A 12,982-nucleotide genomic window follows, 5' to 3' on the forward strand; every position below is an offset into this window, starting at 1 on the left:
GATTTAGTGTCTGCTCTGTGCCTCTGTTCATAATCTTGCACCAGTATACATTGGCTGGTTGGAACAAACACTGGCCTTTAGTTGCCATATTTATTTTTTATGAAGTTGCTTATGTTTCATTTACAATATTCAACAACAATAATGCACCAATGATACTCATAATAATAAAAAAGGTAAAAGAGAGAATTACAATTATATTCAGCACATATATTTAGCACAAGAAGGAGCATTTGCAGAGTCTAACGCTTTATAGATTAAACTAAATGGCATGTATAGCTACATTAAATTCAAAAGGAAAACAATTTTGAAATATTCCCAGCAGAGCATGTGGATTTGTGTTTTCCTATACCTTACTGCACCAGTACATAACAAAGAAAGCCCATTTTTCAACAAAACAAAAAAGGAAAAAAGTGAAAAATACAGTCATGTCGAATTGTAGAGCTGGAAGGGACCCGAGGGTCATCTAGTCCAACCCCCTGCTATCCAGGTATCTCAACTAAAACATCCAGGACGGATGGGCATCCAACCTCTGCTTAAAAACCTCCAATGAAGCAGAATTCACCACTTTCCAGGGGTGTCTGTTACACTGTCAAACAGCTTTTACTACCAAAAAGTTCTTCCTGGTGTTTAGTCAGAATTTCCTTTCTTGTAATTTGAATGCATTAGTTTGGGCCCTACCCTCCAGAACAGGAAAAAACAAGCTTGCTCCCTCTCCCATGCGACAGCCCTTTAGATATTTGAAGATGGCTATTATATCTCCTCTCAGTCTCCTCTTTTCCAGGCTAAACATATGCAACTCCCTCAACCGTTCCTCATAATCATGTGAAGTAAAGTCCTGCGTGAAATCACACCAATTACTGTTTCATTGCCTGTACATAGTAGGAAGCCACTGCTGAGTGCAATTTCCCAATGTCTACACATCCTGAAAAGCAAATATATGTCCACTCTTCATGCACTGTGACATACACAGATTCACCCACCCCGCCACTCATGACCTGAATTAATCACGAAAATTGGGTGAAGAAAAGATGGTGATTCCTGGGGAGGAATCTTAGCGTAGAGACTACCTAAATCTGAGAAGAAGAATTATCATGCGCAGGGAGAGACCTTCATTTAAATAAATAAATAAATAAATAAATAAATAAAGCAAGTCATTTATGTTCTGTCATGTTCTTACAAGCGCCGGATTTATGTATAAGCCAAACAAGCTATAGCTTAGGGCCCCACTCTCTTGGGGGGCCCCAAAAAATTTAAAGGGGGAAAAAATTGGGTGTAGATTTCCAAAATATAAGATAAAAAAACCCTACATACGGTAACATGTGTTGTGTAGGCTCCTATGTTGTAAGTAATGGGCCCCGCCTGCTAGACTGCTCCCTAAAATAGCACTGGTTTGCTCATTTCTATATCAATTACTTGGATAAAATACTTATTTTGTTATGTGCAAATGGCTTTAGATACCTATTAGGTCCATAAATTAGCATATAGCATATATTCAACACAAAAACAGCGACAATTTGTTGGTGACAAAGGACAGCTGGACATATAAAGGGCCCCATTACCTTCAGTAGCTTCGGACATCATCAAACCCAAATCTGGCCCTGCTTCTGACTCAAAAATTGTGGACAAAACCTTTTCAAGTTGCTTTGTCTTCTGCAGAAGGGTTTGTGGGGAGAGGGGCTGCTGCTTCAAAACTCCCTCCCCCCCCCCCCCAATTCTCTTTAAGTTATCCAGAGACAGGGCATGGATTCTGCACAGCAGCCAGAGGCTGAGTTCAATTGCCTATAGCCAGTGCTTTTTTTCTATTTAAAAAAATGTTTAGGGGTCCTCTCATTTTCCTACTCATATTGAAATACTCCCCCTCAATGATGCCAAACTTAGATTCAGAAAATGTTTAGGGGTATGCATACCCCTGCGTCCCGCCAGGAAAAAAAGCACTGCCTATAGTGCATGAGAGCAGACCCACAGTAGCTAAGCATAACTCTAATGAAGCGCACGGCACTTTCATGGCTCTCTTAATGGCTGTTTCCATTCTTCTCTTTAGTCTGATTACAATAAATGATTCCCACTGGCCTGACCCTCCCTGGCACTTACTTTCCTTCTAAATGCTACCGAAACGGCTTCTCTGGGACCCGAAAACTAATTTATGCAAATTGTTACACTGCATTACTGCCGCTGTGATACTGCTACATTGTTGAGATGGCTAATTACTGGGATAATGCAATTTGTTCTTTATTCTCTTGTGCTAATGCTAAAAGGAAACAAAAGGCATGGCTAAATGGAGACAAGGAGAGTGAGAGAATTGAGTGCCCTATTAATAGGAGCCATAAAGAAAATAAAAGGATAAGGTTGATTCCCAACACAGAAAGTGAGATGTTGTCTGTGCCACAGGAGGATCTTGGCTCTGCGTATGGAAAAGTTATTTGTTTCTCAACGGGCAGATAAATCCCAAGGCTGCAGCCCTGTGTACATGGGTGCAAGTCTCATTAAAATCAATTGGAGCTACTTTTGAGTAAATATGTATTGGGTCAGGCTGAAAGCGACTTTCTTTACTTGCAGAGATTGCCACTTGCCACAAGATAATCATGAAGCCCGAGATGGATTTTCATTGATGCACCACCATTTGACTCCATGAAGTGTGCCCTGACAAATGTTTTACACAAATATGTGGAGGGTGGATAGGTCTTCCACCACCACTGGTGAGTGCAGATGGTGAGTGTGTGGTGTGCACTTACAGCATAATGTTATTGTTGGCCTTTCTGATTATTGGATTCTGCAATCAGAGAAGACACTTCTATTTTGTATGTACATTCTGCTGCTCTAGCTTTAACTGCAGAATGCAGCTTTTCAAAAGATCTGAAGAAAGGGAAAAGGAAAGAGAGAGTTTATACTCCTTTTGAATTCCTCTTAGTGCATTAAGTTTGCCAGGAATGGCTTTCTTAACCCACAAATAAAACTGAAATTGAAAGATGAGATTAGAGGCAGGCTGTGAAAAGAATGACATACCACTCTGGTTCCAAAACATTTCACAGGGACTGTGTAAGTCTTTTAACAGTTTACTTCTGTTTCAGAAGGCAGACAAATTGCCATACACATCCACAGATGTCATGATCAAATGTATAAAATGTATGGTTATGGCAGGGATGGTGACAGTCTGTCTTCTGCCTGGCTTGTTTTGTCAGCAACATCAATTAGAGTCTCTTTCTGTCAACAGTGCAAGTCAATAACTGCTCTGTAGAAGTAAGGGCAGGGATGCTCTTCAAAACATTTCTATTACTTTAGTTCTAAGTACATTGCAGATGATGATATACTTAAGGCTGGGTATAGTGAAATAATGCCACAAAGAGAATCAGAGCTGTTTCACATTAGCTGTCATGTATATAGATGCCTCCAAGCACCTGTAGTGGGCTCTGGACCAGACTACCACTGCAGGAACATGTGACTAGAACACTTCCTTCTTCTTCAGACAAGGAGGCAATCACTGGTCCCTGCTCACCTTAAAAAAAAAAATTATTAAAGATTTTTTAGTTTACAAAAATTACCAACAAGACAACAACAAGAATCCACAGCTTATGAATCAATATGGCTAACCTGATAAAAAAATCCACCCCCTCACACATTAATTCATTCACTCACACAAACAAATCTCACCACAGCCAACCAAAGACATGGGCCAGGAAACCGCAAACCTGTGCCTATACAGCATTGTTCAAAAGGTAAGTGTGGGAAAGCCCTAACACGAAAGGTGAACAGAGAAGCTGGTGCTTTTTGTTTGGAGTATTTTCTTAGTGGGTGTCTGAGATTTCTAGCCTTGTTTACTTCATCAGGCTGGATGAGAGAAAGAGAGACCATGATGAAGTTCATATTTTCCCAAACAACAATGGTCCAATATGTTGCAACATTTTCTGCCCTTTGGCAGAGTTAGAAAGAATCCGTCTTGCTCTTAAAATAGTAAGTCAAATCTATGTTTGCAGAAGAGAGGTGGGGGGAATAATTTAGTGATTAGCTTCATTAAGGACAGGAACAAAGCTTGATGCCTTCTTCTGTTACTTTTCTGCTTACCTCTGGTTTTCAAGCAATATTAAGTGCCTTCCATATTTGTGCCTCAGTGGCCAGATTCTTGCCCTCAGCTGAACATACTTTTTCTTTTCTTTTATGTCTTCATTTTTCTGCTCGAAATAGTAGTACTTCCTTCAATCAAGCACAATTACCTTCCCTCCCATCTGCAATTCTTGTCTTTTGTGGAGATTGTTTTTCCCTTGGGGCTTTGCTTTGGATATTTGGGGAGGCTGCTTTATCAGCAGAGTGCATTGGGTTGGGCTATCTTTCATCTGCAGATACCTGTTACTAAACTGACATCTTATTACAGTGACTCGCAGCCAGTTCTGAAATAATATTTTGTATATATAGAATGACTTGGAGTTCCCCAGGGGAAATGCAGACAGCCTGCTTATAGACAAACCACATCTATTTACAATCCAGTCCCATCCATCAGAAATATGTCTGACCCATTCAGATACCATTATTATGACTCAGAGCCTTGTTGGAAACACAGAAAGTAGAAGTGCAAACCACATGAGACCCTTTCATCATGCTCCTTAAGAAACAACACAGCAGCCATGGGGATAAGCCACCTTCATTTAACTTTATTGGCCAATGGCATAGTGGTGATGAAAAGTCCCTGGCTGGCATACACAGGATTTGGTTACAGCATGCCACCATGAAACATTCTACCTGTGGGCTGGAAAGCATCCATAGAAGCTGCCTTATACTGAGTCTAGCTCAGTATTGTCTACATTGATTGACAGTAGTTATCTGGAGTTTCCGAGAGAGATTGGTTCCAAGCCCTACCTAGAGACCCAAGAGGACCTAGATGACCTGGGATCTTCTACATGCGAGACAGATGCTTTTCACCATAGTCAGATATAACTTGAAATCCACTTAGGTTAGCATCTCCCCAAGCTGCCACTGTGTGAGATACTAAAGGAGACGGGCTTTCAGATTACTTTCCTCTGCAGAGTTCCCATATACAAAGGGCATTTTGCCTCTCCTCATGTTATTCCTGAGAGGAAGTGCAGCTCAATCATTTATTACCAGAAAAGGCAAAAAAATAAAATAAAAATGCTTTCTCTTTTTACACTTCCAGTAAAAAAAAAGAAAAGAGGGGAGGACACCTTTTACTGTTTCCTGTAATATATGAATAAGAGTTCCCGCTTTCCCTAGTAAATCTCAGGATTAGCTTTGTTATACTAGGAAAGGAAATTATACCACGAGTCATCCTGTGGATATAAGATGCTATGCCAAAGCCAGCCTCCCAGCAGCTGAGAGTGAAGGAGGAGTGGGATAAGAGGAAATCTAAAAATGTGTATGGGGGATAGTTCAATCCCTTGGCAGCCAAAATCTCACAGATGCCTAGTAGAGGTAGCCCATATGGAACCCTCAGAGTCCAAGGCCATGGAAATATAATATGACTCCTTGGGGCCTCCTGCTTGCCGTTACTCTTTCGACACATATTCTCTCAGAAGGAGGTAAAAGAGGGGGACCTGAAATATATGAGATACATTTCTTTATTGTGCCTATGTTCCTAATGCAGCATCATATAAATGAGGTCATGAAATTATTATCAGATTCCAGGCACTGTATACAATTCTACACAGATTGAGAGGAAGCAAAAGAAAATGAGTTGAGTTTGAAGCATCTTTTTCAAAGCCGGTCTAGAGCTTACAGCACTTTATGGAAATTGTGCACCGATAAAGGCATACCAGAAAGATGAACTGAGTAAAAATAGACTTTTGAAAATAAATTGGCTGGTAGAATTCACTGGCCCCTTAATTTTAAAGGGAAATGGTTCACTTGATGGCTACACTGGAGCTGGAAGATCCAAACCAGGCTCAAGGGCATCCACACATAGAACACTGCAGTAATCCAGCCTCAGGGTTACTGATACATGGACTAGTGTCATCAAGCGATCCCTGTCCAGAAACAGACATAGCTGGTGAAGCAGACAAAGTCAGTAAAAGGCACTCCTAGCTACAGAAGACACTTGAGCCTCTAGTGACAACTGTATATCCAGGAGCGGGTCACAGGTATGTTAAAAACATTCTTGCATGATAGTGTTGCCCACTGCCCTTAAAGAGGTGGTGGTGTGACCCACTCTGGCTAGCTTTTATTATTAACAACAACAACAACAACGTTTTTATTGAGAAAATTTCAATTGAACAAAATAAAATAGAAATAAAAAGTGAATATTTTTTTAAAAAAATTAATAGGAGGGAAATGTATATTATATCACTGTATATGCAAACACCTACTGTTCTATATATGCTTGTCTGTTGTTGGTGGTGGTGTTGGTGCTGACCTTTAAAGCCCTAAATGGCCTCGGCCAAGTATACCTGAAGGAGCGCCTCCACCCCCATCGTTCAGCCCAGACACTGAGGCCCAGCTCTGAGGGCCTTTTGGCGGTTCCCTCACTGCCAGAAGTGAAGCTACAGGGAACCAGGCAGAGGGCCTTCTCAGTAGTGGCACCCACCCTGTGGAATGCCCTCCCATCAGATGTCAAGGAAATAAACAACTATCTGACTTTTAGAAGACATCTGAAGGCCACCCTGTTTAGGGAAATTTTTAATGTTTGATGTTTTATCATGTTTTTAATATTCTGTTGGGAGCTGCACAGAGTGGCTGGGGAAACCCAGCAAGATGGGCGGGGTATAAATAATAAAATGTTGTTGTAATACATAAATGTTATTATTATCTAAATACATATGTGGTTCTTTTGTAATCTACTTTATCTTTTATAAACGTGTTCTAGATATTGTTATATTTGCCATATAAAGTCTGGCTAGCTTTAATAAGCCAGGAATGACAAGGATCTTATGAGCAGGTGGTCAGGTACATTGCTGCAAGCATCCCGTCTATATCATCAGGCTGTATTAACTGGAACCGATCCCACAACACTGGGCTCAATGTAGTTTTGGCCACCTCCACTTGCAACAAGTTCCATATTGTATAATCTGATATGATAGGAATAAATCAGACATGGAAAGCATGGCATGCCTCAAATCATGTTGGAAACTGACTGCAAAAGCAATACAAAAAAGGTATTCAAGAGTTAATGGACTGGAGTGGGTTGCTGAAGACAATCCCTGCCTGGGTCACCAGTTAGTTTAGGGCTGTGCCTCACCTTATAAGATATGGTATGGTTACCAGATTTGTTTCAATGAATCCAGGGACACTTAAAAAAAAAAAAAAGCTCAGTAGTGGTGATGGTGAGGCAAAAGACCCTGGGCCCAAGCATACATGCATATTGTATAAAGGTGCAAAGCCCTTCTTTCGCACCCTGGGAAACATAAATGCGCAGAGTTTTTTTTTAAAACTGGGCAATGACCTGCCGCCCACGACTCCCAAGCCTCCCCCAATCAGTCAAAACAAAGGGGGGAGGGGAAAGGAGATCACACAAGACACATCATATGTGCACAAGACACATCATAGTGGGACTTCCGGCAAGGAAAAATGGTGGGCGCCATGGCAGCGAGCAGAGCCTGAAGCCAGCCAGAGCCAACTGCGCTACCAGGCTGGCTCCGGGCTGCTGAGACTGCCGCTGCCACATTTCCCAGGGACACATTTGCAAATCTGGGGACATTCCGGGGACGGAATTTGTCCAGGGACAGATTTGCAAATCCGGGGACTGTCCCCGGGATCCGGGGACACCTGGTAACCCTAAGATAGGTGGGGAAAGGGAAGAATAAAAAAGTGGGGTCAGAGAGTGGAAAATGAAAAGCAAGTGAAAGGAGCTTTAAGTAGCACAAAAGGGGAGGAATTGATTCTGTTCAATTAACCTTGAAATAAGACCTTATCTCTCCCAGTTTATGTTATGCTAGATTTTTAAGTGTCAGTGCTGTCTATTCTCCTGCAGGATTGATGAAATATGTTGTTTTTACAGGCAATCTTTTCAAAAGACATTTAAATCGGGGGTCTTCCATTTTTCCATTAAAAAAACTTTTTATCTCATATGTTGCAACCATACAAATCAGCTGCTCATCAACTCTGAGTAAACTAGCCAAGTGGTGTTGGTAGAAATCCTCTGTGGCCTATTCACATGCTGTCCCAGTTAGATAGGGCCAGATGAGTGATGGGGCCAATGACACAAATTTCTTACCACCTGAATCTTGCCCTTCTAGTTGGACCATGTTCACTGTGTGCAATTCCTGTATCATTACAGGAGCAGGGTTGGAAGAAGCCAGCAGAAAAAAGTTGACATACCAGCAATCTGGTCCACCCATCACTTCAGCTGCTACCTCATAGTGATTGATGAATCTGTCCATTTCAGTTTCTCTCGGTTTCTCATTTTTCCAATCTTAAATTCAATTTATGACATTAGTCTGAGGGTTGTTTTTTACAAATAATAATAATAATAATAATAATAATAATAATAGATGTCTTCATTAAAATTCATCAGCATTTTAGTGCACCTTTTTCCTAAAAGGCATCTGTATATGCAATTTCCGCTCATATAATGCATTTGGTATGTTATTCCATGGAAACTACTGCATAATGTTCAACAACTGGTGTGAGTAACCGTCAGGAAGTTATCTCATCTGTAGCCCTGGAAAGCTTGCGCAAGAAGCCATCAGATGTGCTTTAAGTAAAACATTTTTGGGATTTAGAGAAAGTTAGGAGAAGATCACTGTGTAGCTCCTTGCAAGGCTCATGTTCAACACATCTTTGATGCCAGAAGGCCAGGAAGGTAGAAAATCCTTACTACTGTATAATTTCCTTTCCCTCCCATATCTCATATAGTTTCTTTTCCCTAGCTGGAAACATCTTTTCTCTCTATCCCTTCCCCACACATTGTGATTTGAATGCTATGCCTCACAGTCTGTTCATGAATGCTGAATTACATGCGTGTGAATTTCCCTAGGCAGCATTGCCTGGTCTGACAGAAAAGCTTTCCCTTGGCAGCTGCAGAGGTGACTCTGGTTCTCTCCTTGAAAGACGGGGAGAGAAAGCTAAGTTAATGAAAAAGGAGGGGAATCTAGGCAGCTCCAAACAAAACAGAATCTGAAGAGGGTATAATGAGATACAAATTGAAAACACGAGCAAGCATTGGCATGCTGTCCATCTACGCACAGCGAAAACATCATTCACCTTGCAAAACGCACACTGTGCAGCAAAATGCGTAGAAACCAGAGTCTGCCGCCTCCTGCATAATATTCCTGAGGAAGATGAGCTAAACAGTAGGTTTTTGTTGCAGTGTGATGGTGAACATGTTTGACAGGTACAACATAAGGTGATTATAATATCAGGAGGAAATGATATGAGCAACATCTGTGCAGGGGAGAAAGTCAAGAAATCCAATTCTTCTTTCTGTGTACTCAGAAAAATTTTCATTACCTTGAATAATACTGATAAAAACAAGAGAGGGATAATAGAGAGGGATAATTTCAAGAAGGATAAGGCTGTCAGTGGCTACTTGTCACAGAGACTGTCTTCTACCTTCAGTGTCAGAGACAGAATAACTCTGAGTACCAGTCTCTGGGAATCACAAGTGTTGCAAACACATCCTGCTTCCAGGCTTCACCTAGACACCTGGTTGGCCTCTGAGAGAACATGATGCTGGACAAGATGGGCCATTGACCTGATCTAATAGGGCTCCTCTTATGTTATTAAAAACCTTGGAATTCAGAAATGGAAAGTTATATCTTTGGTTAGCACAACATTATCCAGAAGAAAAGAAGCCCCTGCTAACTGAATTACCGTATTTTTCGTCCCATAGAACGCTCCGTCCCATAGGACGCACCTAGTTTTTTGGGGGGGAAATAAAGGGGGGGAAATTCCCTTTATTTCCCCCCCAAAAGCAGGTCGGGGAAACAGAACCAGGTCGAGGAACAGCGCTGCGCCTCCCTGCTGTCCCCCAAGCTTGTGGGGCTGGCCGATGTCTGCCTCAGGCGGCAGGCTGCTATCCGCAGCGTGGGGAGCCCTGCGGGGAACTCCTGCAGGGCTCCCCATGCTGCGGATGTCTGCCTGGCGCACGGGGCGCTCTGCTTCAGGGCGCCCCGCGCGCCGGGTGGCAGGCTGCTATCCGCAGCGTGGGGAGCCCTGCAGAGAACTCCACCAGGGCTGCATAGGCTGCGGATGTGTTCCCGAAGCGCCGGGCGCTCTGCTTTCAGGGCGCCTGACGCTCTGGGAAGCAGGCTACTATCCGCAGCCTAGACAGCCCTGTGGGAACTCCCGCAGGGCTGCCTACGCTGCGGATGTCTTCCTGAAGCCTGGAGAGCGAGAGGGGTCGGTGCGCACCGACCCCTCTCGCTCTCCAGGCTTCAGCGAAAGCCTGCATTTGCCCCATAGGACGCACCCAGATTTCCCCTTCATTTTTGGAGGGGAAAAAATGCGTCCTATAGAGCGAAAAATACGGTATGTTGCTATTCCATGCTACTTGTGCTTTGTGAATTTGCAGCCTCCTAAACCACTGAGCCTCTTGGGCTTGCTGATCAGAAGGTCGGCGGTTCGAATCACTACAATGGGGTGAGCTCCCGTTGCTCAGTCCCTGCTCCTGCCAACTTAGCAGTTCAAAAGTACGCAAAAAATTGCAAGTAGATAAATAGGTACCACTCCGGCGGGAAGGTAAATGGTGTTTCTGTGCGCTGCTCTGGTTTTGCCAGAAGTGGCTTTGTCATGCTGGCCACATGACCTGGAAAAACTATCTGCAAACAAACGCCGGCTCCCTCGGCCTGTAAAGTGAGATGAGCGCCGCAACCCCAGAGTCATACACAACTGGACTAAACTGTCCGGGGTCCTTTACCTTTTTATCTTTCATCCAGGAAAGTAAGAATATAAAGGAAAAGAGGGGGAAGAGAGGAAAAATGAGAAGAATGGCAAGAGAGTTGCGTGTTGGCTGGGCAGCCAGTCAGATAATATAGTAGGTCACAATGGCTGTTGCAATGTGGCAGTTTAGTTGTCATCAAAGCACTCCAGGAATGCATATAAAGCATCCTTCATATAAATGCTACATGCTTCCAGAATGGCAATTCTAGGAGACTGGTTACATAATATTATGGTACCAGTTTCGATCAAATATAATAGGAAATTGAGCCAGGGACTGTCTCCATTAACAGCAATAAACAACCTAAATAGCTATAATGAAGAAATACATGACCAAACATTACAAATTTGGAGTAATAATGCTTTAATGTTTAATCTAATTGAGGAAGTTATTTGTGAATGGTATGCTAAAATCTTAGAGACAAATCAGGTATGGTCAACAGGACCCACCTCTGTTTCGATAATTTCATATGATACACATTGCTATGTGTTTGTTGAAGGGGTGTGGAACCTGGAGAGCACTGTCAAAGGTTGAAACTTTAATGGCTGAATAACAAAACAGCAATGTTTGAGCAAACTACATTATACTATTATGAACTCAGATTTAATCAAAAATACATATCAAAACAACTGGGATAGAAAGCGACAATATTTCAGACAGAGTACAGAAAAGGCTCTGGCCACATACAGTATAACACAACAGACACTATTTGCAAACTTGAAAGATAGCTTTTAGAATCTAATTTTCTGTTAGTATCTAACACCTGCATGACTTAATTGAATGAACAGCTGATCAGTTAATATGCAGTAAGGCAAATGCTGACATGCTTTCCATTTTCTGGCTTTGACATAAAACAAAAATATTTTGGATAACCACAATAAATTAGATGAAACTCAGAACATGATAGCAAGTCATATTAACAATATTATATGTCCTTCAGACAGTTCTTTTTTAAAATGTTCTGAATTTTGTGAGAGAAAATAAAATCAATCAAAAGTTGTCCACTGAAAATCCATGCACCATTTTGTTTTTAGACCACTTACAAAGTTTGAATGTATATTAAACAGCTGGTGCAGCTGGCTCTTCCTACAGAAATTCATTTTGTTAGTTTTGGCTAAGTTCTTCAATCTGTTAAGATTATCTTGAATCCCAGTTCTGTATTTGCGGCCTTGGCTGCCCCTTCCTCCCCTCCAATCTGCAAATTGGATGAGCGGATCCCCTCAATTCCTTCTGTTTACAAAGGTGTTGAACAACAACGGAGAAAACCCTTCAACACCCCGCTTGTCACTTTTTTCCAGGATGACGAAGAACCATTACTGAGCACTCTTTAGGTTCAGTCAGTCAATCAGCTACAAATCCACCTAACAGTTGCCTCAACCAGCCCATATTTTACCATCTTCTTCACAAGAATATCATGAGGGACTTTGTAAATGCCTTATTGAAATCAAGATGCACTTACATCCACAGCATTCCCCAGATCCCCCAAAATCTCCTGATTTCAATTAAAAGTTAAGAAAGATTAATGAAATGGCAGAATATATTAATTAAAATGGGACCCTATAATCATATTGCTGAGGAAACTGAATGAAGAATTGCCAAAAAATGTAAACACAGTAGGAGATATATTAGCAGCAGACACAATGTTGATTGCTAAACACTGTAATACCCAAGAGCTGTCATCCATTGTTGTAGGAACAAATAATTTGGCATAGAATAGTAATGTGTCAAACTTGTGGGTTGAGAAGCAATAAAGGAAAAAAATCACTAGAATGTTAGAAATTGATCCAATACTATAATAGTAAAACTCAGTATAAAAATATTGCAAAGACTATGTGGCATGTAATCCAGAACTGTTTTGCTTATGAGTAAAGTATAAACTGGCAGCACAACGAAAAAAACACATTTAATTCTAAATCTTTTTTCTTTGTCTTTGTGTGGTTAGTTTCCTTTATTTGTATTTTTGCTACCACAGTAAAGACCTTCTGGCGATATATTGTGTGCTGTGATGAAAAGTAAAAATATAATTTATTTCTGATAAATAAACATATATTAAAAGGAAATAAATAAAAAGAATGAAAGCGTGCAAATTAAAAATAATCTAAATTAACATTTTATTCTAATCTACAAGGAAGTCTGTTCTATTAAACAATGGCATTGAAAGCGATG

Source organism: Podarcis cretensis, assembly GCF_951804945.1.
Source record: "Podarcis cretensis genome assembly, chromosome: 3".
Lineage (NCBI taxonomy): Eukaryota > Metazoa > Chordata > Lepidosauria > Squamata > Lacertidae > Podarcis > Podarcis cretensis.